Genomic DNA, 26,890 nt, shown 5'->3' with positions numbered 1-26,890 from the left:
TGTGACCTGGTCCTTTCAAGCAGTACACGGCCTGAGAGGACATGATTTTTTTGGCTTTTAATTGATTTTTGCTCCCTATGCCAAGGTAGAGCTGATAGTCCAAATACACAGGTACTTCATATACACCAAGCTACTGGTTACATGTGTTGCAACAGAGTGTATTCTTTTTTTTTTATACATTTCTGATTTGAAACCTTTTAGACACATTTTTATTTAATAAGAAAATAAAGGATAGGTTTCAAAGGCACGAAACAGCATTTGCAGCCACACCTGGCACATAAAACGGAATCAGTATGAATGACCGCAGGCTGTAAGGCCGGCGGTTCAGATCCGGATGCCGGCAGACCGACAGCAGTGGAAATCCCGACAGGGGTTTAGGTGAGTATTACTAACCGTACCCCCCACCCCTAACCCTCCCTTAGGGGTGCCTAACCCTAACACCTCCATCCCCTAGCCTAACCCTCCCGTGGGTGTGCCTAACCCTAAGTCCTCCCCGGGAGCCCCTAACCTAACCCTCCCCTCACGGCTGTCCGCACCCGCCACACCTTCGATCGGTAGCTGTTTGTGCTATGCTTGTCCATCATGTATACTATAATATATGTATATATGTATAATATAATGTAAGTTCAAGTCCTTATTGTTGTATGTCAATCCTATATACTGTATGTTCCCAGGACATTTTTCATCAGGAAACAGGTAAAATAAATACGTAAAACCTGGTTCAATCAGCACCCTGTTGTGGACTGAAGATACGCGATGCATATAAAATTCTCCTTATTATGTTGCTAAATTAGGACCGATACAGAAATAGTGGAAGTGTAAGGAGTGCTTACATGCATAACAGAGGCTAACACACAAAGGTTTCTTTTACTGTAGACATCTCACCATCAGCCAGAAGAAATTAATACATCAAAGGTGGCATTCTTTAAAATCGATTTCACCCATATGGTGAATGGGTTCATGAAAAAAAAAATATATATATATATATATTTAAATATATTTAAATATATATATATATATATATATATATATATATATATATATATATATATAACCTCATGGTGCATATAATAGGTTTTAATAGTTAAAAATAGTATAAGACAAAAGGGGGGGGGTTTCGTATCAGAGAAGACAGTACTAAATTTAGCAGTCAGTGATACAGTTGCAAACAATCTGAACACTTGGTGGATACAGAAAAGGACATTTGAAAAGTTTCTTTGGATAATGTAGATCTCACTGACCAACGTGTTTCAATGCCTCCTGGTGCCTTTTTCAAGGTACCTATGCAGGATGTGAGGCAGGGATTTAGGTCCATGAACCACAAGTGCCGAACTTCCGAGTTTGTGTTTATTTCAAATAAAGTTATATCAATTTGCCCTTCACAGCTGCTATTTTGTGGGTTAAAAGACTCAGTGTACAGTCCACTGAGTTGTTAATTCTGCAAAGGCAGAGGTGACAAACGACCAGGTTTGTAATAATTTGAAATAAAGCTGCCATTGTACAGTCCTTGCTTTAGAACTAACTTTTTACATCAAATATGTTACATGAATACATAAAAGTAATGCATAGACATACAATCAAATGGGTTACAGTTATGAAAAAAGATTTGATGTTTTGCTGGTTAAAGGGATAACTTTACAATCTTCCATTAGACAGCTTGAAAAAAAAAAATCAAAAATTAGATATATGTTCTTTCCTAGGTAAATCCTTTTCTTCAAACTTTATAGGGGACACAGGGATAACGCTGGTATAGGCTGTGCAAAAGAACTGGACACCAAACAGTTAAAGGCTTTGACTTCCCAGGCAGCCCGACCTTCTTCTCTCCCAGACAGGCCAGTTAAGTTAGCAAGCCCAAGGCAGGAGCAGGAACGGAGAAGGAAGACTGGCGCACACACAGATCCAAACACACCGAAGAGATGGACAGGGGAAGCAGAAACAGAACAAACGTCCGCAAGCCAGGTGTGTCAGGGTGGGCGCTATGGAACTCAAAGAAAAGTATATAACCAGGTAAGAACATAAATCACCTTTTCTTTTTCACTGCCATAGGGGACAGAGGGAGAATGCTGGACGTCCCTAAAGCAGTTCCCCTAAGGGAGAGTCCTGCTCCTGATCTGCACTGAGAACCCTCCACCCAAATGCCGCGGAGGCGAAGGTGTCAAAACAATAGAAATGGATAAACGTGTGAACCATGTAGCCGCCCTGCAAAGCTGCTCTGCCGAGGCACCCCGGCTAGCTGCCCTAGCAGTACCTACCAACCTGGTAGAATAAGCCGCCACCACGGCCAGTGCAAGTTGGACTGCAGCTGTGTACACATGGCGGATAGTCAAACTAAGCCAGTAGTCCGATTCATAGCCGGCCAGCCACGTTTGTGAAAGCCATAGAGCACAAAAAGGGAAACAGACTTACGGATATGCCTAGTGCGGTCTACATAGATTCGGAGTGCCCTCACCACATCCAAAGAGACCTTCTCCGGTGAAGAATCAGGTGACTGAAAATCCGGAACCACAATCTCCCGGTTGATCTGGAACCGAGAAACTAACTTTGGAAGGTAGCCTGTGTCCGAAGAACGGCCCGGTCCAAGTGTAAGATCAGAAAAGGAGAGCGAAACGACAGTGCGCTCAAGTCTGACACTATCTGGGCCGACGCGATGGCCAGAAAGAACTGAAGTTTCCACATGAACCAGCAAAGGTCCACCGACATTCGCTGGCTCAGCAAATGTCGGTGGGAAAGGAAAAAGACTGAAGAGCCCTAAGCGCTAAATAGAGGTTCCACATAGCTACTGGAGGAACAAAGGGGGCTGCATGTGGAGGAGGCCCTGAAAGTTCTGACATCAGGCAACACAATCCGTCTCTGAAAAAGTAGAGAGGGCTGAAACCTGAACCTTCAGGGACGAAAGGTGAAGACCCAAATCCAGGCCTGCCTGCAGGAAGCAGAGAACTAGCGAGAGACAAAAGGACCTAGGGTTACGGCCCCTGGCTGAACACCAAAAGAAGTAAATCTTTAAAACCCCGGTGAGAAATTCTAGCTGAAGCTGGTTTGCAGGCACTGAACATGGTACGAATGACGACCTAGAAAAACCCTTGTATCTCAAGACAACTGTCTCAAGAGCCACCCCATCAAAGCAAAACAGGCCAAATCCAGATAGAAGCATGGGCCCTGAGACTGTAGATCTGGCCGCAGCAGAAGATGCAGAGGAGAGGCGATGGAGAGTTCCTGAATATCCGCGTACCAAAGCTTGCTGCTGCCAAATCGGGAGCCAATAGGATCATGGTGCTGCCTTCCAGCTTCAATTTGAGGAGAAACCGCGGAATAAGCGAGATCGGAGGGAATATGTACATGAGACAAAATACCCACCGAACCACTAAGATGTCCACCAGAAGAGCTCCTGGCTCCTTGGTGCGAGAACAGTACCATGACAGCTTGTGGTTTGTGTAGAGATGCCATCAAGTCGACGTCCGGAAGGCCCCATCGATTAACCAGAAGCTGAAAAAAGTCCGGATGAAGAGACCACTTGCCTCTGTGAACGTCCTGGCAGCTTAGAAAGTTTGCTTTCCAATTCTGGAATCCTAGAATGAAGACTGCACACAAAGCTGGAAGATGAAGCTCTAGCCAGCTGAGAAAGCGACACATCTCCATTATGTAGGCAACTGTTGCATTGTCAGACTGAACCTGGACCAGACGATGCTGGAGGAGCTGTTGCCCGAAAGACCGCACGGAGCTCCAGAATGTTGATCGAAAGGACGATCTCCTAAACCATCCACCGACCCTGAAAGAACTGTAGGCAAATTACTGCACCCCACCCATGCAGACTTGCGTCGGTGGAGAGAAGGACCCAATGCTAAATCCAAAAAGGGACGGCCCTTGTCTAAGTGGGATATCTGAAGCCACCACAAGAGGGAGAGCCTGAAATCCTGAGAGAGAATGATGGTCTGTGACTTGATCAAGAAATAGGAACCATTCCATCAGGTCAACACTAAAGTGGCCCGCAGTGTTGACCTGATGTGAGAGAAACTGGGTATACTCCACCGTGTCGAAGGTGGAGACCAGTGAGCCCAGGATCCGCAGCAGTGATACAAGAATCCTGAAACTTGTCCCTAAAAGTTAGACTCTCTGAACAGCGGAGTCCAGTAAGGCCCCCAGGTGGAGCATCTGCTGAGACAGAATTAATGACTTTCTCCAATTGATTATCCACCCATGAGATTGGAGCAGATCTATAGCCAGACAAAGATGTTCCCTGAGGACATCCAGAGCCTGGCCAGGATAAGATCGTTCAGGTAAGGGAAAATTTTGACACCTCTGCACCGTTAAAGAGCTGCCATGACTTTCCAGAAGACACAAGGAGCCATGGAATAACCAAATAGCAAAGCCCGAAATTGGTAATGTTCCCCCCGGACCGCAAACCAGAGGAATCACTGGTGTCTCAGCCAGATAGGGACATGTAAGTAAGCATGGGAGGCCATGAAATCCCCCGTTTCCAGCGCCAGAGATTCCATGCGGAACCTGGGGACCCACAAAAAGCAGTATTGGCCAAAAAGACCAGTTCAGCTGCAGGTTTTTCATCAGGTTTGGTGGTGGGTTGTTTGCTGCGGGGCTTGGAGCCCTTAGAGGAAGAACCTTGAGACCTGGATAACGACTGGCCCCTGGCCTTTCCTTGAAGGCCAAAGGAGCGACTAGGGGCTACAGCAGAAGGCCATTTAGGATTATTGCCACAGTGGCATCCTATTCAAATCCAGACCAAAAAGACCGTCCCCAGAATAAGGAAGAGCTTCCCTCTTAGAATCTGAGTCAGTGCAAAGAAATGAAACCAGGAGGACTGTCCTAGCCACCATGGAGGAAGCTGATACTTTGGAGGTGAGCATACTAGTGTCAAGGGCGGCCTCGTCCAGATAGGAGGCAGCCTCCTTAATATGCTCAACTAGGGACAATAACTGGTTCCTAGGAGTACCAGAGGAGAGTCCGTCCTCCCATGCATCCGTCTAACTGCCGATGGCCTTAGCCAACCAAGCGGGAGCCATAGTCAGACGTGCAATAGCACCTGCATGAGAATAAATAGGTTTAAGACTTCCAACTTCCTATCTGTCAAATCCTTAAGGGAAGCCATATTAGGGATAGGATAGGTAGTGTTCTTAACTAGGTGGGCAATATGCAAGGCAACCAGGGGAGGAGACTCCCATTTGTGATGTTGCTTGGTAGGGAGCGGACAAGCATCTATTAGGAATGATCCAAGCCTCCGTTAAGAGATCCCCCAGCTGTTCTGACTTCGGGAACTCTACTGAAACCTGTTTTTGCGGCTTGAAAACTGGAAAATTGGATCTTTGGGCCAATTCCTAGTCCTTGATTTGCAGAACCAGTTTAACTGCCTTAATCAAGATCGCTACATCTACCTGAGAAGAGGATTACTCCTGGACCGAGGTGGTCTCCACATATGAAGCAACGGACCAGATCTCCTCTAGGTCTGAGTAAACCTCTGATTCCGAAGCATATGCAGATTGGGGGGTAGTGTCTTGCCGCCTGGATGGCCCACATTTGGAAGTACAGCCCTTATACAGCATCTGCTGGAAGGAGACAGAAACCTGCACCAAACCCTGAACTGACTGGGAAAGGGAAATCATTCATGGTGGTTCTTAAGCAGGTGGCTGCAGATTAGACTGCAGAACCATGGCAGGATGGGCCCACATCGGACGGAGGGTTGTCAAATGGTCAACTAGCTGTGGTCATTACCTGTGACAGGAAGGCAGCCCAAGCCAGCTCATGGATGGAGGCTGTGGATTTGGACCTCTCACCTGTGCAGTACTGGTGTGCAATAAGGGGAAGGTGCAATGATTGTAAGGCCGCACAAAGTAATAAGTGGGGAGTAATAGTAGGGGGGCACAGAGAACCCCTTACCCTGTAAACACAATGGTTAATTGCCAACTGTATAGTGTTAACCAGGAAAGAAAATATTGACAGGCAGAAAAAGTACATACTTTTCAATGAGAAGCACACAGTGCATTCAATGAAATATAGCTATAATGGGCAGTTGGCTGGAAGGAGCTTAACTGTATGATCTGACTTGGGAGTGAGGTATACAAGAAAACAGGAGCCCAGTTCTCTGGAGACTAGCTGCAGCCGGCAGCTAGTGAAAATATCCGTTCAGCAACTCTGTGGGAAGGAGGAAAAATCCACTGGTGGGAAACTTCCGTAAGAGAATGCACCAGGACCAGGGGAGGAGCTAACAGGTAGAGCTCACCTCCCCTTTCTGACATGGAGCACCAAGGCAAATAGGGCATAGGGGAGAAGTAGGCTGGGCTGCCTGGGAAGTCAAACCCTTTAACTGTTTGGTGCCCAGTCCTTCTGCAAAGCCTATACCAGTGTTGTCCCTATGTCCCCTTTGGCAGTGAAGAAGAAACTTACTTTACAGCAAGGACTAGTGTGGACCAACTGCTTCCAACTGTTCCACGGACTGGTAAATATAGGACTGTCTCGTCTATAACTCTGGTATGGGTCAATGCCCTTTTGTCTGATACTATTTGTAACTATTAAAACCTATTTTAAAACCTCATTATCTCTGCACCATGAGGTTTTTATTTAAATATACAGTATTTCTATCATGGGACCACTTACCATATGAATTATGGATGAAATCCATTTTAAATAAACCTTTATGTGCAAGAATATTTTTTATGTAAGCTCTTTGTAAGTAACCTTTGATGTATTAATTTCTTCTGGCTGATTGAGGGAGCACGGTGATGGTGAGACGTCTTAAGTAAAAGAATGTGCTCTAACCACTGTAAGTGGTGGAGTTTTTTTATATGCATCGTCTTTGATTAGATTTTCAGTGCACAACAGGTTGCTGATTGAACGAGATTTACACAGAAAATACATCAATCTGTTTTGTTTTTATTTTACGTCATTCTGATGAATAATCTAATGGGAACATATGTAGGATTACATACAAAAATGAGGACTTGAAAACATTTGAACTTGTGGAAATATTTATATATGCTGGACAAGCATAGCACCAACAACTTGGTATATTGTTTATACGAGGGTTATTCAAAAAGTAATGCCTAAATGCTCACAACTCAAATTTTATTATAGATACAGATTTGAAAATTTGCAGTAAAATACTTTGAAGTCTTAGTAACAGAATTACTCTACTCAAAAAATTCACCATCTGCCCTCAAACGTTTTCTCCACCTCTCAACCCAAGCTGTAAATCCACTTTGGAAAAATTCCAGTGGTTGGTGTTTGACCCAGGAACGTATTGCGTTTTTAACAACCTCTATGTCTTAAATATTGACCTCAGAGACAGTATTTGAGAGGGCCAAACAGATGAAAGTCAGAAGGGACCAAATCAGGACTGTATGGTGGATGTGGCATTATTGCCCACCCCATTTTGGCAATGGCTGCAGATGTTGCCATCGAAGTGTGAGGTCTGGCATTGTCAGATGACATTTGATAGTGGAATTATTGACTTTATTTTGCGGACAGCTTCTTAAATGTAATAATGTATCGATCACTGTTGATTGATTGGTTTGGTTCCAAGTAATCGATGAGAATAAGACCTCAGCAATCCCAGAAGAATGTGGCCATGACTTTGTTTACAGATCGCTGTGATTTAAACTTTTTTGGCCTAGGTGAACTTGGGTGTTGCCATTGTTTTGATTGGGCCTTTGTTTCTCGGTCATAAAGGAATACCCAGGTCTCATCTCCTGTAATGACATTTTCCAAAAACGTCTCAGGGTTGGCTTCAAAGTTGGTCAAAACGTCATTGCACACTTCCACCCTCTGGACCTTATGATCCCCGGTTAATTGCTTTGGAACACATTTAGCACACACTTTACGATAACCCAAATCATTGATTAGTGTTTTTACAGTGCCATGGCTACATTCAAGTTCATCAATGACATCTCTGATGGTCACACGACGGTCTTTCTGAATCATGGCATCAACTTTGTGTCGGATCTCTGCTGTCACTGCAGTTGATTGTCTGCCACCACGAGGTTTGTTGCACACGGATGATTCTCCCGATTGAAAGTGCTTCATCCACCTTCTGACATTGCTATAGTCAATTGTACACTCACCATAACTTTTTTCAGTCTTCTGTGTATTTCTGTAGCACTGCAGCCTTCTTTTTCCAGAAATTCAATGACGGCTCTTTGTTTCATCTTGGATTCCATGGTATATCTTGGACTACCTAAAACAAAAATACATACAGTCAGGTGCATAAACATTGGGACATTGACAGAATTTTCATATTTTGTCCTCTATTCACCACCACAATGGCTTTGAAATAAAACAAACAGGATGTGCTTTAACTGCAGACTTTCAGATTTAATTTGAGGGTAATTACATCTAAATCAGGTGAACGGTGTAGGAATTACAACGGTTTCTATATGTGCCTCCCACTTTTTAAGGGGCCCAAAGTAATGGGACAAACTAAACAATCCTAAATCTAACTTTCACTTTTTAATACTTGTTGCAAATCCTTTGCAGGCAATTACAGCCTGAAGTCTCCATGGAACGCATAGACATCACCAGACGCTGGGTTTCATCCCTGGTGATGCTCTGCCAGGCCTCTACTGCAAATGTCTTCAGATCCTGCTTGTTCTTGGGGCATTTTCCCTTCAGTTTTGTCTTCATCAAGTGAAATGCATGCTCAATCGGATTCAGGTCAGGGGATTGACTTGGCCATTGCATAACTTTCCACTTTTTAGCCTTAAAAAACTCTTTGGTTGCTTTTGCAGTATGTTTCGGGTCATTGTCCATCTGCACTGTGAAGCGCCATCCAATGAGTTCTGAAGCATTTGACTGAATATGAGCATATAATATTGCCCGAAACACTTCAGAATTAATTCTGCTGCTTTTGTCAGCAGTCACATCATCAATAAATACAAGGGAACCAGTTCCATTGGCAGCCATACATGCCCACGCCATGACACTACCACCACCATGCTTCACTGATGAGGTGGTATGTTTTGGATCATGAGCAGTTCCTTTCCTTCTCCATACTTTTCTCTTCCCATCACTCTGGTATAAGTTGCTCTGTGTCTCATCTGTCCGTAGGATGTTGATCCAGAACTGTAATGGCATTTGTAGATGTTGTTTGGCAAACTCTAATCTGGTCTTCCTGTTTTTGTGGCTCACCAATGGTTTACATCTTGTGGTGAAACCTCTATATTCACTCTTGTGAAGTCTTCTCTTGATTGTTGACTTTGACACATATACACCTACCTCCTGGAGCGTGTTCTTGATTTGGCCAACTGTTGTGAAGGGGTTTTCTTCACCAGGGAAATAATTCTTCTGTCATCCACCACAGTTGTTTTCTGTGGTCTTCCGGGTCTTTTGGTGTTGCTGAGCTCTCCGGTGAGTTCTTTCTTTTTAAGAATGTTCCAAACAGTTGATTTGGCCACACCTAATGTTTTTGCTATCTCTCTGATGGTTTTTTTTTTATTTTTCAGCCTAATGATGGCTTGCTTCACTGATAGTGACAGCTCTTTGGATCTCATATTGAGAGTCGACAGCAACTGATTCCAAACGCAAATGTCACACCTAGAATCAACTCCAGACCTTTTACCTGCTTAATTGATAATTAAATAATGAGGGAATAGCCCACATCTGTCCATGAAATAGCTTTTGAGTTGATAGTCCCATTACTTTTGGCCCCTTAAAAAGTGGGAGGCACATATAGAAACCGTTGTAATTCCTACACCGTTCACCTGATTTGGATGTAATTACCCTCAAATTAAATCTGAAAGTCTGCAGTTAAAGCACATCTTGTTTGTTTCATTTCAAAGCCATTGTGGTGGTAAATAGAGGCCAAAATATGAAAATTCTGTCAATGTACCAATGTTTATGCACCTGACTGTATATAGCTAGTAGACATACTAAACTACAAACTGACAGTTTCAAATAAATATTGCATATTATTTCAGAGTTATGAGCATTTAGGAATTACTTTCTGGACAACCCTCGTATTTTGCATATACTGTATGTTTTGATAATTTAATTATCTTATTGGCTAAAGATCTAGATAATTTCTTTGAGTCTGGTACCAGCACTGTTTATGATCATTTTAATACGTTTTAATAATGTATAAACAGTGAATGTACAAATAAAATTGGTTAATTTTAAATTTAAGTTGACATTATATGTATGTATTATTCAGCTATTGCCTATCCTAGCACTACCATATCTCTCTACTTAATTTCTTATTTTAGAGGGTTGGCATTCCATTTAGCAGCTGCAGTGCTGACCATTTGTGCTTTTGCACCCAGGTTTATTTTCCTTACATATAAGACTATCAACTAGACTACACCAACCAACTTACATTTATTTGCTCATCACAAAATATATCCCAACTCTATTCCTCTGATCTGCAAAAGATCTGCTAAAGCTATCGATATTCACTACCTTCTTCCATTCACAGTTGCAGGACTTTTTTCAAGCTACTGTACTCCCATAACAAGACTTTATTTCTAACCGTCACAGCTTCAAGTATTATCTGAAAATGTACCTGTTCAGGTAAGCTTGGCAAATTTTTTAACCACCCACATAACCTCCGTAAACTACTCCACCAAATGACTTCCCCTCTACACAGTTCACACAACATACTGTATATTATCTTTCTACTCACAAAACCCACTGACCACAGGCCAACATTGCTATGTGTCCAGATCATATAGCCCACCAAGAACCTTTGCAATCTGGCTGGACATATTTCCAATATGTAAAACTTATCCTCATGTATCAAATATAGTGATATATTAGGAACGTTCATCATTGTGGGTACTCACATGCAGTGCTCCTTGTGTAGTTGGATATTCATGGTATTCATGATATTGGATATATGCAAATAATGTGTATTTTATAAAGAAATATCTGGGGCAACTGACATTTACATTCTGCACACAAAAATCCTTTTGACCATTCACCCATTCCCTAAAGAAAAAGGGGATTTTTGGTTACTTACTGTTGAATCCTGTTCTCTGAATCAGGCTAGAGGACACTAGACCAAGGGGCTATAGATGGGACTGCAGGAGCTGGCACATAACTAAACTAAAACTGTAGCTTCAACCCTAAGATGCTCCCCTCTGCAACCCCAGCATGCCAGTACAACTTCAAAAGTGCCCGGTAAAGAGAAGTAGTAACCAGTGAAACTGTTATAACAAAAAAAAAAAAAAAAACTGTAGGGACCAAAACGGTCAAAAACACAACACGACTTTCGTGAGGGAGGGTACGCAGTGTCCCCCATCCTGAGTCAGAGAAAAGAACCAGAATAGGTCCGAGTGATGACGGAGCAGATACAAGGTATGATGGTCTGCTTTGTAGCTAGCCAGCCACGTTTCTGAGCAGCGTAAAAGGACCAGCAGAGAATCCATGTGGCGGGCGGAAGAGGATCCTTGTAGATCCGCTGGGCCCGAATGACATCCAACAGTGCCAGATCAACACGGTACCAGGAAGTCGCTGATGGAGGAAACAGGAAAGCAGAGACTACCTTTGGTTGGAATGAAGGAACTGTACAGAGAACCGCACTATCGTTACGGAATAGGAGAAACGGCGGCTTGCAAGACAATGCACACAACTCGGGAACCCGCCGAGCTGAGGGAACGGCCATAAGGAAAACCAATTTTCAAGTAACAAATATAAGGTCAAAGCATGGAGTCTGGTAATGTATATGCACACTGGCATTAGGCACAATTCTAGGTAAGTCCTACAAGTTACAGTATATACTGTAGTGCAACTTTGGTTCATTTTTGGGGCGTGGGTCCCCCTGGATTGCTTTGGTTGATCTGTTTCAGGGCACCGCATTATAACACATTTTTCTTTTATAACACATTTTAACCCTTCACTGTTTGTTTATTATACATGTACTTCACTTTTTTAATTTCATTCTTTATAAGCAGCTGTAGCTGCTCTTACCTATCTCTTTTACACTGCACTTTTCTTACTATGGCAGTGCCCTGGGGCGGTTTAGCTGGGCCAGTTTGGGGGTGTCATGTGCTCTGGATTTGAATCCTAGTATGTTAGGGACCTACCCTAAAGAGGTTACCTGGATATTGTGGGTAGGCCCATAACCGTGGCCAAGATTATGCTAAAAACCTCTATTGATTTCAAAATGTAATTGCATTTATATATTATCAAAAATTTGGAGTTGTGCAGCTGAGATTTGTCTGTTTCTGTGCCAACAAATTTAAGGTCCACTGAATCTAAAGGTTCAAAAGGGGGCTGCTTGAGAGCTAAGAGAACTAGGTTGAGATCCCACGGAGCTACAGGTGGCTGAAATGGTGGTTGAACCCGCAACACTCCCTGTAAAAAGGTCAGAACTTTCGGAAGAAGGTTCAAATGCCGCTGAAAATAAATCGACAGAGCTGAAATTTGTACCTTCAATGAGCGAAGCCGCAAACCAGCCTCTTAACCTACAGTACTTGAAGAACAGCCAAAAAATAAGGAAGGTGAAACCTGGAAGTAAGAATGTCGCTCCGTTCACACCAAAATATGTAGATCTTCCAGACCAGCGAAAGCGGTTTCCGGACTCGCAACATAGTACAGATAACCGAAGGAGAAGCCTTGAAGAGCCCGGCCTCAAAAGCCAGGCAGTTAAAGCCAAATCGAGGAAGGTCCTTGTGTAGAAACGGACCCTACGAAAACAGACTCGGCCGAAGTGAAAGCCGCCAGCAGGGACCTACTGCCAGTTTGAGGATGGCGGCGTACTTTGACCTGCACAGCCACTAGGATCACAGTACCCCCTTGACCCGCCCGAGTACCTGAGGTAACATAAGAATCAGAGGGAAGAGATACTCTAGACCAGCGGTTTTCAACCGGTGTGCCGCGGCACACTAGTGTGCCGTGGCCGGTTGTCAGAGCAACCGGGCACATTTTACTGTACTTCAGCATCCCGGGACGCTGAGCTCCTTTGGGAGAATCAGGCGCGACCGGGTAGTGACCTGCAAAGATGCGGCAGCGTGACATCACAGGTCACGCACGCCGCGTTGTCCACTGCCCTCCAGCCCGCTCTGCCAGCCAACGCCCTGCGCCAATCAGCCAGCCCGCGCTCTGTCCAGGCAGGCTCTGCAGCCTGCCTGGAAGCCCGCCCGCACGCGATCCTGCTTAAGTGAGAGTGACAAGGGGGGAAGAAATGTGGGTTTTGTGGGGACCAGACATTTTTTTCTTCTTCGTGGGTACAAGCCATAGTTTATTTTTTCGTGGGAACCAGTCATGTAATTTTTTGTAGTGAGAACCAGCCATATGTTATCCAGCCATATATTTGCCTATTTAGTGGGGAACAATGCGTTTTGTTTTGTTTCTGTGGGGCCAGCCATGGGTTTCTTTTTCTGTGGGGAGCAATGTGGTTTTTTTTTTCTGTTAGGCCAGCCAATGGGATTGTTTTATTCTTGTGGGGGCCAATGTAGTGTGTTTTTTATTCTTCTGGGGGCCAATGTAGTGTGTTTTGTTCCTGTGGGAACTAATGTAGTGTGTTTTTTCATAGTCCATGCTCACCGCATCGCCGGATAGTGTGCCTTGGCAATTTTAAAATCTTGTGTAGTGTGCCGCGAGTTAAAAAAGGTTGAAAATCACTGCTCTAGACAAAAGCTCCATGGAAATGTCAAGGCATCGACCGCAAACACCTGTGGACCTTGCAGTTGTGATGAGATGCCATAAGGGTCCACCACCCTAAGACACCACTTCTGAACCAACTGTTGGAAGACCTCCAGATGAAGAGACCACTCCACCAGAAAGAAGGTGGTTCTGCTAAGGAAGTCCGCCTACCAATTTACAACGCCCACAATGAACACCGCCGAGATGGCCGGAACAAAGGCTACCACCCAGGAAAGAATGTGGGGTGCGTCCGCCAATGGTCCCATGCTCTTGGTGCTACCCTGATGATTCACGTACACCATTGCCGTGGTGTTGTCAAATTGAATCTGTACTGGCCGGCCAGCCAGGACATACTGAGCCCCAAACGGAGCTAGATAGAAGGCTCAGAGCTCGAGCACATTGATCAGTAGGACAACCTCCGATGGTGACTGAAGACCCCGAGGACGGAGACCTAACGTCACAATGCCCCAACCGTGGTGACAATGTAATCAGCCACCAATGGAGGGATGGCAGAGTGCTGGCAGAAAAAACTAGAAGCGGAGATGAAAGATTCTGAAGAATTTCTCACTGGAATACCTGTGTGAGTGGAACTGGGCATACTGAATGGTCTCAAAAGGTGGAGACCATCATACCCAATGCACAGCCAGCAGGTGCGGCACTGACAGTACTTTCATGACCAAATCCTGGAGGGTCCAGGCTTTGGACTCTAGCAGGAAAACATGCTGTAGAGAGGTGTTGAAGATCACCCACAGGAACAGCAGGTGCTGGCAAAGCATCAGATTAGACTTCTCGACAATCAGGATCCAACAGTGATCCTGAAGCAACTATACCTGGGAAGCCGAATCTGACGTCATGAGCAGATAGTCAAAATAAATACTGTCCTTGCGCAGCAGGCTTACCATGGCTGCCATGATCTTTGTGAGCAAGCACGTGGGGCTGTGGCCAAGCTGAATGGCAGGGCCTAAAACAGATAGTGAGCCGAGCTGACAGTGAACCGGAGTGTTGATCTGCCCAAAAAGGAACCTTATATGTATGCATCACTAAAGTTTAGCGAGGCCAAAAATGAGTTGGCTTCAAAGTCTTGGATCACCAAACTGAGAGATTCATGCGGAAATGGTCCACCCAAAGTCTGGTATTCGAAGCCTGAAGATTCAAAATCAGGCAACAGGTGTCGTTCGGCTTCTGAACAAGGGAGAGGCTGGAGTAGAATCCCTGTTTCTGTTTTAACAACAGAACCGGAATAATAACCCCTGCTGAAAGCAAACAACAGATCTGGTCCAAGGGAACCCTCTTCTCTGTGTCCAGGGGAAGAACAGTCCGGAAAAAATGTTGCGGCGGCGGATGCCTGCTCCAGTTCTGGGACCTGATCAGGTCCCGGAACTGTAGCAGGCGTCCGCCTATCCTCAACAAGACCGGGTGGACAGAGACCCCGTCAGGCACTAGGCTTCTCTGGAGCCTTGGCTCCTGAGCATCTGTAGGCACCAGAAAACCTGCCCCGAGGAGCCGAGCCTCTGCCGGGGAAAAAACGGCCTTGGGCAGACTGACTCCTACTAAACGCTCCCCCTTGAATGGAGGACTGAAAAGCTGGAAAACATGGACCCCGCTGTTTCGGGGCAGCCACCGGCAGGAAATGCTTCTCTCTCCGGTAGCTTGGGCAATAATGGTGTCCAACATGGGCCCAAAAAGAACTCCCCCGCCCCCTCCCTCTTCAAAGAGGAAGAGATTTTAAAGAATGCTTGGATTTGGCATCTGCGTCCCAGGTGCGGAACCAGGGCACCCTGCGAGCAGAGATGGCCATAGCCAAAACCCTGGAGGCTAACTATGCACCATCTTGGACAGCCTCACACACATACAGATGTGTCCTCATACATCTGGCCTCCTTGCGCGTTAAACAGCCCATCTAATCACGCCATGCCATAGCTTGGTAGCGCAGAGCACCTTTTCTGGGACTTTTTAACTTCAAAGGCGTCCTATTCACACAGTGATACGAATAGCTAGCACAACCAGCTTCTGATGATTAAAATTCTATGCAGCATGCCTATGTTCTCTGTGCATCTGCGGGTGTAACTGCATGCGAAGCGCTACATTACAGTTGCTGACACTGTACCGTAGTATTTCACATGCAGATGCGTGTGTGGCGTGACTTGTAGCACACGGAGGATAGATGTATCAGCTGCACCACGACATTGTTTCACCAAGCCCAGTAATGCATCCCTGGATAAATCACTCTGAAGTGCTGGAATGAGTTTGTCGGCCCATGTCTCCATTGCCCGAGCCACCCACGCTGAGGCTAGCAAAGGGCGAATAACGACCCCGGAGCAATTAAAAAGGAATTTAAGGCAAGCTTTTAATTTGTTATATAGCGGATCCCTAAAGGATGCCAAACTCTGAACCGGAAGAGCAGTGTGCTTAACTAAACATGCCACTGCCGTATCAACCTTGGGAGATTGCTCCCTCATGGTAAAAGGGTCTGGCAGAAGAGGGCAAAGGGATGCAAACTTGAAAGGAACGGAGAACTTCTTAGCCAGGGCCTGCCACACCTCCTCGATGAGATCCAAAGAAGCATTTGAAAGTAACAATCCTCTGCGCCTAGGCTTGAATGGTCTCACTGCCTATGCTTGGGTATCCAGATCCAGGCATTCCAGAGACTGCCGTACCGTTGTAATGAGATCTTCCACGCCTTGACCCAAGAAGGACGCCAGATCCTCACCCTCTGGGAGGACCACCCTCCTCCTCTTCGGAATCCAAAACGTCTAACAAACCCCAGGAAGCTCATGTGCCTCACACAGCTTATAATCCTCAAAGAAGTGTTACAAATAAGAGGAAACTTTCTCAAATCCCAACGCTGTACGCTCCATGGCACAAAGCCAGGGTGGATCGGGTTCCAGCAGGGAGACCGTACTGTCCAAAGTAGGCGACCCAGTACCCTGCATGGCAGAAACAGGCACAACAGCCGCTCTAACCTGTTCTCCCACTGAAGCACCACGTCGGATAGAGCCTCACCCAGCGCCTGTGCCCACGCCGGCTTGTCCGGGGCGGATGTGGTACCTCCCAATGCCTGCGTGTAACTAGGCCCCACCCGACAGTCTGCGCACAGCTTTCCGGAGTCCAACTGTCCACATGGTAATCTCACATTACACTGGGCACACATAAAAAAAACATTGCCATAATAGTGCTCTTTGCCTTGGTGGTCTTAAGTATGTCCATCACCCTACGCGGTCCCACTTATTACAGTGGACGAAAGCAGAAAGTAAAAACAAACAGATCACTGAGAACTGCACAATCATTGACATGGCAAGCTGAAAACAACATGGATGTGGAATGAAACTATTGCTAAGAGGTTCTGTATTTTTTAACTAATAACTGTGCCTTTAATAAATTGAATTTGCTTGTCTGTGCTAGAATCTTGCTTTAGTGCAACTTTTGCAATACTTAAGGAAGTGTATCCAGCTGCAGGATATGTCTAGCTTAGCCACTAAAATGTGGTGAGCCAGTTACCAGAAACATAGGAAAGAAAGAAGTCTGTACGGTTAAATTATTTTTTTTATAATATAAGTCATAATCATATGATAAAATTATTTGTGATTATAATGATAAGTTTGGATGTCTTCCATTAGGGGAGTATAACAATATTTGATTGGTTTTATGCCTTTAGGGGAATAGGAAAATTACAATTTAATTGGTTTATGTGAAATTAACAGCTTGATATATAAACGTATACAATGATTGATGTTGTGAGCTGGCAATAAATTATTTTGCCAGCTTTGTGTATGCTACACAAATAAATCTTCAGAGAGACTTCATAATTTTTATGATCATTACCATTTCATTTTGGAGGTTCCACCGAGATCAACCCACCACCGACACAAGAAGGAGGAAGGAAGGTGTAGAAAGCAGGGTACGTGGATCAATTTGTGGCCACAGGTGAGAACTTGTTTTTCTTACTTTTGCTCCATGTACTCACTCTCTAGCCATCTGCCTTTGTCTGTCGTCGTTGGCTTATATTGTTGAAATCCTCTTGGAGATTGTAAATATGGAACCAAATTTTAACAGTTTATTTTGAGATTTACTTATTTTGTTTGAAAATATAGAGTTCTTCTGTCTGCCATATCTTGCTATATTGTGGATAAGTGGTGTGAGCAATTGTGAGTGTGACTGGGTGAGGCTTCACGCCTGGAAAGAGTCTGTACAGGGGCCAGTGTGAGGGAAAGGTTCTGGTTAAACTAGCACACATTGGATAGCTAGGGAGCCTTCCTACTGTGAAAATCACCTCACACACTATAAGGCCGATCTTAGTAGAGTATGTAATACGTGTTTCTGTCCAGAGCCGTTTAACCTGACGAGGTTACAAGGTTTCCCGCAAGTGGAGTAATTTTCCTTCAGTAGTGAGAGACCCTGTTTCCATTGTATTGGACACTGAGGCTGGACTTTAAACAAAAGATAAACCTTTACTATGGAACAAGAAAAATCCTTGGCGGTCAGATCTCTAATGTTAGAAATCCTACATGGCAGTCAAGTGAGTGTGATGTATCAGAGATATGGAAATGTTACTGAAATATCTCAGGAGATGGCATTCAGAATACCCTGACCTACAGTTGATAGGAACCTTTGATTCAGAGAAATAGAAAGTATAAAGAGATACTTGTGGAAAAGTAGGGATGAGTAGAAATCCTATACATTATAGTTGAAAGCATGTAGTTACAGCCCTCCACCAGCCTATGTAGCACAAATGTTATATCAAGTAGATGATAAGGGAACTGTGCAAATAAAACCCAAGCACGTTCCTTCTCAGATAACACAGACATTGCCCTTAAAAACAGTAGTGTCATAAAGTCCAGGCCCATTAGAACATATACTCCCCGCAGTAATGGCACTAGTTAAACAACGTTCCCCAGGTGCATCTGCTCTGTAATATGATAGAGCATTCCCGAAGGGTCTATTGGACCATAAAACACATGTATGTGATTACTATATTGAAGGGGATGATGGCATCTGGATGTTGCATTACAGATCAGGAGAGGACACAGATGGGGAAGGTGTGTACACCTACCTATAACCCAGATACCAACACATATCAAACCACATATACTAAGGGGGGGAAGATAATTTAACACAGACTATGCTAAAATAAAATTGGTGAACTTGTCCCTTGTAAAGAGATCTGATGCTAAGGTAGGACCACATTATGCTAACTTGCATCCAGTCAATATTACTACTTTTGAGAGACAGTGTAAAAACTCATAAATTCCCCAATGTACAGGTCCCTCTAAGAATGGTAACTACTAGTGAGGGTGCTATATGGTCCATTCATGTCCCTTGAATCAAGACTGAGTTAAATCAGATATGCACTTAATGTACAGACTACAGGAAAAAGCCAGCAGAAGTCGTATATAAACTTCAACGGCTATACAATATACACTTACCAACATGATACAATTATTTGCCGGTTTGCTTACTACTGAGGAATATGAGAAACTCACTCAGGAAGCAGGGGGGGGGGGGGAGAAGAGACTTTTAAGCCAGCATTAGTCATAGATAGGGATGGCTTAGATCAGGAATGGAAGAAGTTGAGAGCCTTCACGGTTCAATTCCCATGCCACCCTCATTGGGTAAAAATGATGATCAAACAAGATCTCACAGAATGTGGAAGAGAATATGGAGTGAGATTTAAAACTAAAGTACAGAATTATGGAGGGGTTGAAAATATATTTGAAGACACGTAGCTCCTTCCAATTTTGGCCATTGCTTTTGTTGAAGGGACTCAGACCACACATAAAATCTTGGTTGACCATTAATGATTCACTCTGGCATACAAAAGATCCAGAGGATCTTACAACCTTGGCAGTACATTATGAGTATAATTGGTTACAAAAATCACAAACAGAAGCCAAGCTTATGAACCTACAGGTCAAAGCTGCCCAAGCCACTTGTGATGAAGCTAGAATAGTAATAAAGTACATCACTATTCCTAGATCCAAAAATACCAGTAGTCCTCCGTTAATATCTCTTAAAATAAAATTTTACCATAGCAACAGGAAGATCCAGATCGTATTGTGAATTTGGATTTTCCATGGACACGCTCACTACTAATTGACTTTCCAAATTCTAGAGAGGATGTTGCAGCTTGCTGTAAATACATTGGGACAATAGGATATATTTATGAACCAACTAACCATGAGTGGAGATCTTTTCTAGCAGCGGCACTGCCAGGTGACATTGATCGAGCTGCCACCTGTGCAGCAATGGGCATTAACACAGATCACTCTGTTACTATCGTATGTAACATAATTAATATTAATAACATTGTTTCTGAACTAATTATTCTATTTCCACAAAAAAGTTATTCCCAGAAATGGAAAAGAGCCACACAAACAAATCGAAATTTGGCAAGAAATAATTTCAAAAGGTCCGCATCATCTATGGACAGCAGCCATAATTCACAGTATCCAACTAATTGTTACACTTAAAATCAGTGGGTAATGATAAATGGAGGTTCGAAGGAACGCTTTAAGGACATACTGGTTCTAAAGAAGTCCAATTTCTGATGTTAGCCCTTGTCAAAGCATTCTACAGTACTGTGCAACCTATGATTGATGGGATGTTTTGGGGTTTTTTTGCCACAAGATGCAATTACTTAATTTTTTTGAAAAGTGTTTTGATATTTTTATTTATATATTTTTGAAAATTTTTACGTTTATTTTTAATACATATATATGCTATGTACGTTTATTAATGAGTGTTGTTTTTGGTATATTTAGCCAACAGTACAAACCCGGGAGTATAATAATAGAATTCACTAAGAGGTACCTCTCTTAATAAATGCCATTTGTATTTACAAGTTATTACTTAAATGATCATGATCAAGGTTTTAATATGTTAATATGCATAACCTGATATTTTCAGATTGATTCCCTGTGGTTCTGCAATTGTTGAATTGGAGTGTCTCACACAGAAAACTCATTCGCTTTAATTTTTTAGCACTATAGCAAATTACCATGTGCCTCATTTGTAGAAAAATTTTCTGTTTATTTAAAAAAAAAAAATGTTACCGCAAACAAATTTTATTTACACCCTTTCTGGGTAGGAAATATTTCACTGTTGAATGACAGATGTCTTGGAAAATTTGTGTCTTGCTAGAAGTAGGCAGTGGAGTTGACGCTTACCTGATGTAGGGAAGGTGTTGCAGGTGTTGTTTAATAAATCTAAGGAATTTGCATTATCTTAATTTATGGATTACAATGTAGCTATTAATCTTGTCAAATTTTGAAACCACTGTCTCATTACAGGTTGATGAAACTGATGAGTTTCAGGGAAGAGTGGGACGAGAAAAATATAATAATTTATTAGTTCAATGGTAGCATTGCAATAGCATTATTGATACAGTATAATGTATACCAAATGAACAAATATTAATCAAGAGGAAAAAGATTGTGATTTACAGAAAGGGGCCAAGTGGGAAGATGTAAAGTGTACACAGACTGAAGGCTTGTGGTGAAGCTCTGAAGGTAAGCCTGTCGCCCCAAAATCACTCTTGCAGGCATTGGCATAGATGTCCTATGGACCTACCCATGCAAGTAAGATGGCCATGTTAAGTCTGATTCAGACTTACTGGTATGCTCCTAGATACTGTGACTCTTGTATTATCTGCTTACAGAAAAATGCAAGGTGATCAGTTAAGACAATACCTTCACATCTACCAAAACAATTACATAAATTATATAGATTGATTTTATATTTCATTCAGCTTCCAAAAGGGTATTATGTTTCAGTATGTTTCGCTATATGTAGTTGTGTTTTGATAGCATAAATTACTGTTAAATAAATTTCTAAAATGTGTCTATAAGTATAGTGTACTTTATGTAATATTGTCTGAGCAAGACACACAATTTGTTGGACTATTTAAAAAAAAAAAAAAATTATATATATATATATATATATATATATATATATATCTATATCTCAAATCAACAGTTATATACCTCAATCTGGTGGAAAAATCCAAAATTTTAATAAGACTAATAAAAACCTAATTTCTAAGATATGCAAAGATACTGGTTTGCAGTAGCAGGAAGCTTTGCTATTACTACACTCAATCAATCAGAGTCACCCCTAGAGGAGAACTGAACATTTCCCCTTATGAGATACTGTTTGGAAAATTGCCTAATGTTATTTTTGCACCTGCATATGAACTCAGAAAGAAAAATGACTGAACTATAATTATCTTATCTCATTAAGCAATCAGCTTAAGAATATACAGACTGCTGTGATAGGCACACAATCAGCTCCTGTGGAAGGTGCTTGTCACGAACTGAATCCTGGTGATAAGGTAATGGTCCGGATTTCCTGAGATCAGGCTCACTGACAGACCAGTGGGAAGGACCTTATCAAGTCTTGCTGACAATTTGTTAAGATAAAGGAGAAGACTTTGTAGGTCCACGCTACACATTGTAGAAGAGTCACGTCTCCTGAGACAGCCCAAGCAGAGGAAATCCTTCAAGACACAGCCTCAACTCTTTGCCAGTAAAAGGAACAAGTGAGTGTTTTTTACGGGCACAATAAACCCTGGGCCACTTGCCAATGCAGTAACTCTGAAGAGATACGCAACTTTAAAGAGTACTGTGAAGGTTAGGACCAAGCTGAACAGAGCGATGCTGATGGGCCCAAGGCCAGATTCGGGACTTTGGGGGTGCATTCTCTCCTGGGGAACTCTGACTGTGATGACTTTTGCTTTAATTGAATTTACCATATATAGTTCAATATCTACTGATAATGTGAAAAATGGCACAGATATTCCACATAACATATAAAAGGAAAATACAACTAATAGTTTCCATTCATACACTATTGGTATGTTGGGTAAGAAACAGGTCAGCAAAGCCTTACAACAGGGAGATCTCAGAAATTATTTTTCTGAGAATTAAATGATAGAAATGCATGGGCAAATTGCTAACATACTCAATGAGAGTAACTGTTGGGTTTGCACTCACTTACCTATGAATGTAGAGTCAGGCATACCTATGAACACACACACAAACCTTAGTGCTAATCAAGCCAGAGAATAAAATATCAGTGCAGCAGTAAATGGAAGAGGTGAATGCCAACCTCGCTAGCAGAAACAATGTTGAAAATTACTGCGCTCTAATATTTATGTTGGGACATAGGAACAACACATATATGATATAACAAATTGATTTGTATTTTATTTGCCTATAAAAGATGCAATATATGTAAAATGTACCAAACACATGAGAAATATGCAAATTGGAGACCAATAGTCACATATAACTAACTAATATTTAATGTAGAAAGATATAAAAACATGAAAAAATAAATACAAATCTAAGGAGTTGATCAGGCTCCAATAAAATGTATCTCAATCTCCAGATATATAGTAAAAAATGTATAAGTCTGTACAAAAACAGTCCCAGATTGTATGGCTAGAGAAACCTCATTTATGTACTCTATCAAATGGTATGTTGTATCTTTGTAGTTTAAGAAAGGCAATAATGAAAGTCTATAGCTTGCTGGCAGCTCTCCCCATCAATGAATTAACATTAATACTTTGAGCCCGTCACAGTGGTAATTCCGGCCAGATATAGCAAAGTCACAGAAATAATAGCATAACTCAGCCGTATATATAGGAACTGATCATACAGTCCGGTAACAGGCCTATATAATGATAAATGCTGGTTCTTTATAGGCGTTTCAGGACGCAATGTGTAGTACTGTAAGCTTAGGTATGGCTAGAGCCGATGATATACCTGTAGGTGTATCAGCACAGTCCCTGGATATTCAGGACACTGAACCATATGTGGCTCAGCGTGGTAAGCCAGCAACTGGCGTCCAACAAGGCTGCAGCGGCGCACTGTCACTCCAGCGGTGGAAGGATAGTGGCTCCAGTCTGTTATGACCAGCAATAGAGGCTGTTAGCGGGGGTTCAGTGTCCACGTGCAATCCCTCAGAAAGCGCGTCCCGCCTCTGTCTCAGCAACGGCCAGGCAGTTTAGACAAATCTGGCAATAGAGGATGAAGGACGGCTTGCAGTGGATCAGCAGCAGGTGGTCTTTAATAGGGAGAAGCTCCAATAGCTTATTTGGAGAGCAGCCTCATACATTTTTTACTATATATCTGGAGATTGAGATACATTTTACTGGAGCCTGATCAACTCCTTATATTTGTATTTATTTTTTCATGTTTTTATTTCTTTCTACATTCAATATGAGTTAATTAGTGGAGTTATATGTGACTATTGGTCTCCAATTTGCACATTTCTCATGTGTTTGGTACTTACATATACTGCATATTTTATAGGCAAATAAAATTCCAATCAATTTGTTATATCATTTATGTGTTGTTCCTATGTCCCAACATAAATATTAGAGAAAAGTAATTTTCATCATTGTTTCAGGCATACCTATGCTAGTTCATTTCATTAGCACTGCTGATATGTTAAATAGAGAATGGTCTTGTCATAAGCATCCCAGTGGAGAGTATACCTGTGCTAATCAGAACCCGAAGATACAGGCTATAGTTGACTTCCCATTCCAGAACGTGTCAGTGACTAGTTCAATCCATGCTCCTGCTTTACAAGTAACTGTTACTATGGGAAAATCCGAATTTTGCACAAACATAGATGATGTAAAAAGTAGAGGACAGAATAGGTTCATTACTATTGGGTCCAGTCCAACTAGAAAAGTAATGGTTAAAGGACAGGATTTGGGTTACACTGACTGTAGGGGAGCAACCTTTGTGACAAAGATGCCTGCTATTCGGTCTAGTAAGACTAGCTCTAGTTGGTATTACAGTAATGACAAATGGTTTTTAAAGGTGAATAAGACTTTGGTCCAATTAAAAAGAAATGTGTGTACTTTTCACAATGCAACTTGTATGGATGCCAAAGGAAATAACAGAGCTTACTTTATGGCGTATATGAGATACTTTAATGCTAGCGCAGGCTTGCTCCTAAATAAAGGAATGTATTGGGTGTGTGGAAAATGGGCTTGTTCATGGATTCCTTTGGGGGTGTAAGTGGACAGTGTGCACTTTCATATGTAGACCCTTTAGTGAGGGTCACTGATCAACTGGATCAATATCCCAGGAACATACCGATATTGCATGATTTAGTGCCGGAAAATTTCATGTACTTTAAACAATGTAATAAGAGGGAAATGAGGGAAATGAAGAAAGGGCGTATCTCTTTTAAATACCCGGATGGAGAACGCACTGCAGGAGTACTTTATCCCTTATCTACTATTTTCTGGTAGAAAATTTTATTTCAGAGATGCTTACTTTAATGGATCAAATGGTGAATAAATTGGTTGTTTCTATTAATCAGACAGTGGAAGAAGTAGCTCAGATTAGGAAAGTGGCTTTACAGAATAGGATGGCACTAGAGACACTGTAGAAACCCGCACTCTTAAAGTAGCTAGGCGCGTCTCTACACCAGTCTAATCCTGCAGAAAGCCAGAATCCTGGAATTTCCGAATACCTTAGGATCATATTCCCTATGTGAACACCATTGACCAAAGGTATGCTAAACTCTGTAATAGATGTGGGCAGAAACAAGCTTCCATGCCCTAAGCATCGTCTGAATAACCAAACTGGAAAATCCTTTTGTTTTTAGGATGGAAGTTTCAAGAGCTACGCCGTTAAAGCCTGACGGGCAAGTCCAGATGTTGGCAGGGACCCTGTGTTAGCAGATCCTGCCATGGAGGAAAAGGATACAGACTGTTTACTGACAGATTCTGTATGTCAGTAAACCAATGATGTCTGGGTCAAACTGGAGCCACCAGTATTACTGTTGCGCCTTCCTGCTTGAATTTCCTGAGAACTTTTGGGAGCAGAGAAATTGGAGGAAAGAGATACGCCAGTTTGAAGCCCCACCCCAGTGCATCCATGATTGCCGCTGATGGGTCTTTACACTTGGACCCACACATAGGGACCCTGTAGTTTTGGCGTGATGCCATGAAATCTCTCTCTGGTAGACCCCCATTTGTTTACCAGGAGCTGAAACACTCCAGGATAGAGAGACAACTCTCCGGTCGTGTATGTACTGGCGACTTAGAAAGTCTACATAACCTCTTGTGCCTCCCTGATAATTGAAGTAGGCCACTGTAGTCGTGTTGGCGGCCTACCCTGGAGCAGATTCTGTGCCCTGATCAGTGCTCTGTATACTGCTCGCAGTTCCAGAATGTGTATTGGCAAATGACCTGTCACTGCCCTCCATCCACTAAAGCTGGGGTCCATGGTGAGATCCAATTTGGAATCCAGAACGGATGCCCTTTGTTTAGATGATCCTTAGTCAACCACCACAGGAGGGAGTGATGACCCTCTGGAGTGAGAGGGATCCTCTGAGACCGTATAAGGTGATGCTGTCCGTTCCACCTGGAGAGAATCAATCTTTGTAGAGATCTGAAATGCAACTGGGCATATTCCACCCTGTTGAAGGTGAATACCATGGAACCCAGAACCTGCATTGCTGAGTGAATGGGTACCCTCTGATTCTGGAGCAATTGCAGCACCAAAAACCTGTCCAATAGTAGAAAGATCCTCTGCCAGGGAATCCCATCGCGCCTCCAGATGTACCATCTTATTAGAGAAAGAGAAGACTATTTCCAATTGATTATCCAGCCCTGCTCCTGTATAACATGCAGTGGTCAGCTAGAGATGAGGTTTTAAAAACCTCCGTAAACTGTCAATATCTGGAGGCTGTCCAAGTAAGGGAGTACTACCAGACCAAAAGGCAATGGTAATGTTGCTGACGAACAGCCAAACTCAGAAAAATATGGTGAATAGTGCAATAAAGTACATGCAGATATGATCCTGTATGTTCATGGAACCATGAAATCCCCAGGTTCCATTGCCAGTATAATTGACTGTAGGGTCTTCCATACGGAACTTGGCATAGAGAGATTTCAGATTCAGAATAGAGCGATACCCTCCTTCCTTTTTAGTTAAAGGAACCAGAATTCTCACCACTGAATTTATCAGCATAAATGGCCCTGATAGGGGAGATGTGTAAACATCCTTCTTGGGTGTAACCCTCTAGAAAGTTATCACGTAAAAATCCCCAATAGGGAGGGGGATTGTAAAAAGATATTAATCTTTTTTGGAATCTGGAACAGTCTACCTGAGGTGTTCCATGCTTCCCCTATAAACTCAGTGAGCTGTTCAGATTGAAGGAATCCAGCCTAAATCACCTTCTGGTGTCTGAACACCAGATTTATTAGGCTTCAGGAGCCGGTACTTCATGATCTATAATGAGGATTGAATTAAAGCCCCCTGTTAGAGAGGAACATCCACTGATGAAT

At 42.8% G+C, this 26,890-nt stretch overlaps 1 protein-coding gene and 1 pseudogene across 1 annotated transcript in view; one reads left to right on the top strand and one right to left on the bottom strand.

Moving 5' to 3' along the window:
• Positions 1-26,890, bottom strand: part of EDC4 (enhancer of mRNA decapping 4) — a 516,382-nt gene that overhangs the window by 42,662 nt on the left and 446,830 nt on the right. The window lies entirely within an intron of this gene.
• Positions 22,224-24,984, top strand: LOC148525503 (uncharacterized; annotated as a pseudogene).

The sequence above is a fragment of the Taudactylus pleione genome, unplaced genomic scaffold, assembly GCF_031769625.1.
Source record: "Taudactylus pleione unplaced genomic scaffold, aTauple2 ptg000106l, whole genome shotgun sequence".
NCBI classification, from domain to species: Eukaryota; Metazoa; Chordata; class Amphibia; order Anura; family Myobatrachidae; genus Taudactylus; species Taudactylus pleione.
Note: the sequence above shows the minus strand (reverse complement) of the source record. Positions and strands in the feature narration are given on the sequence as shown.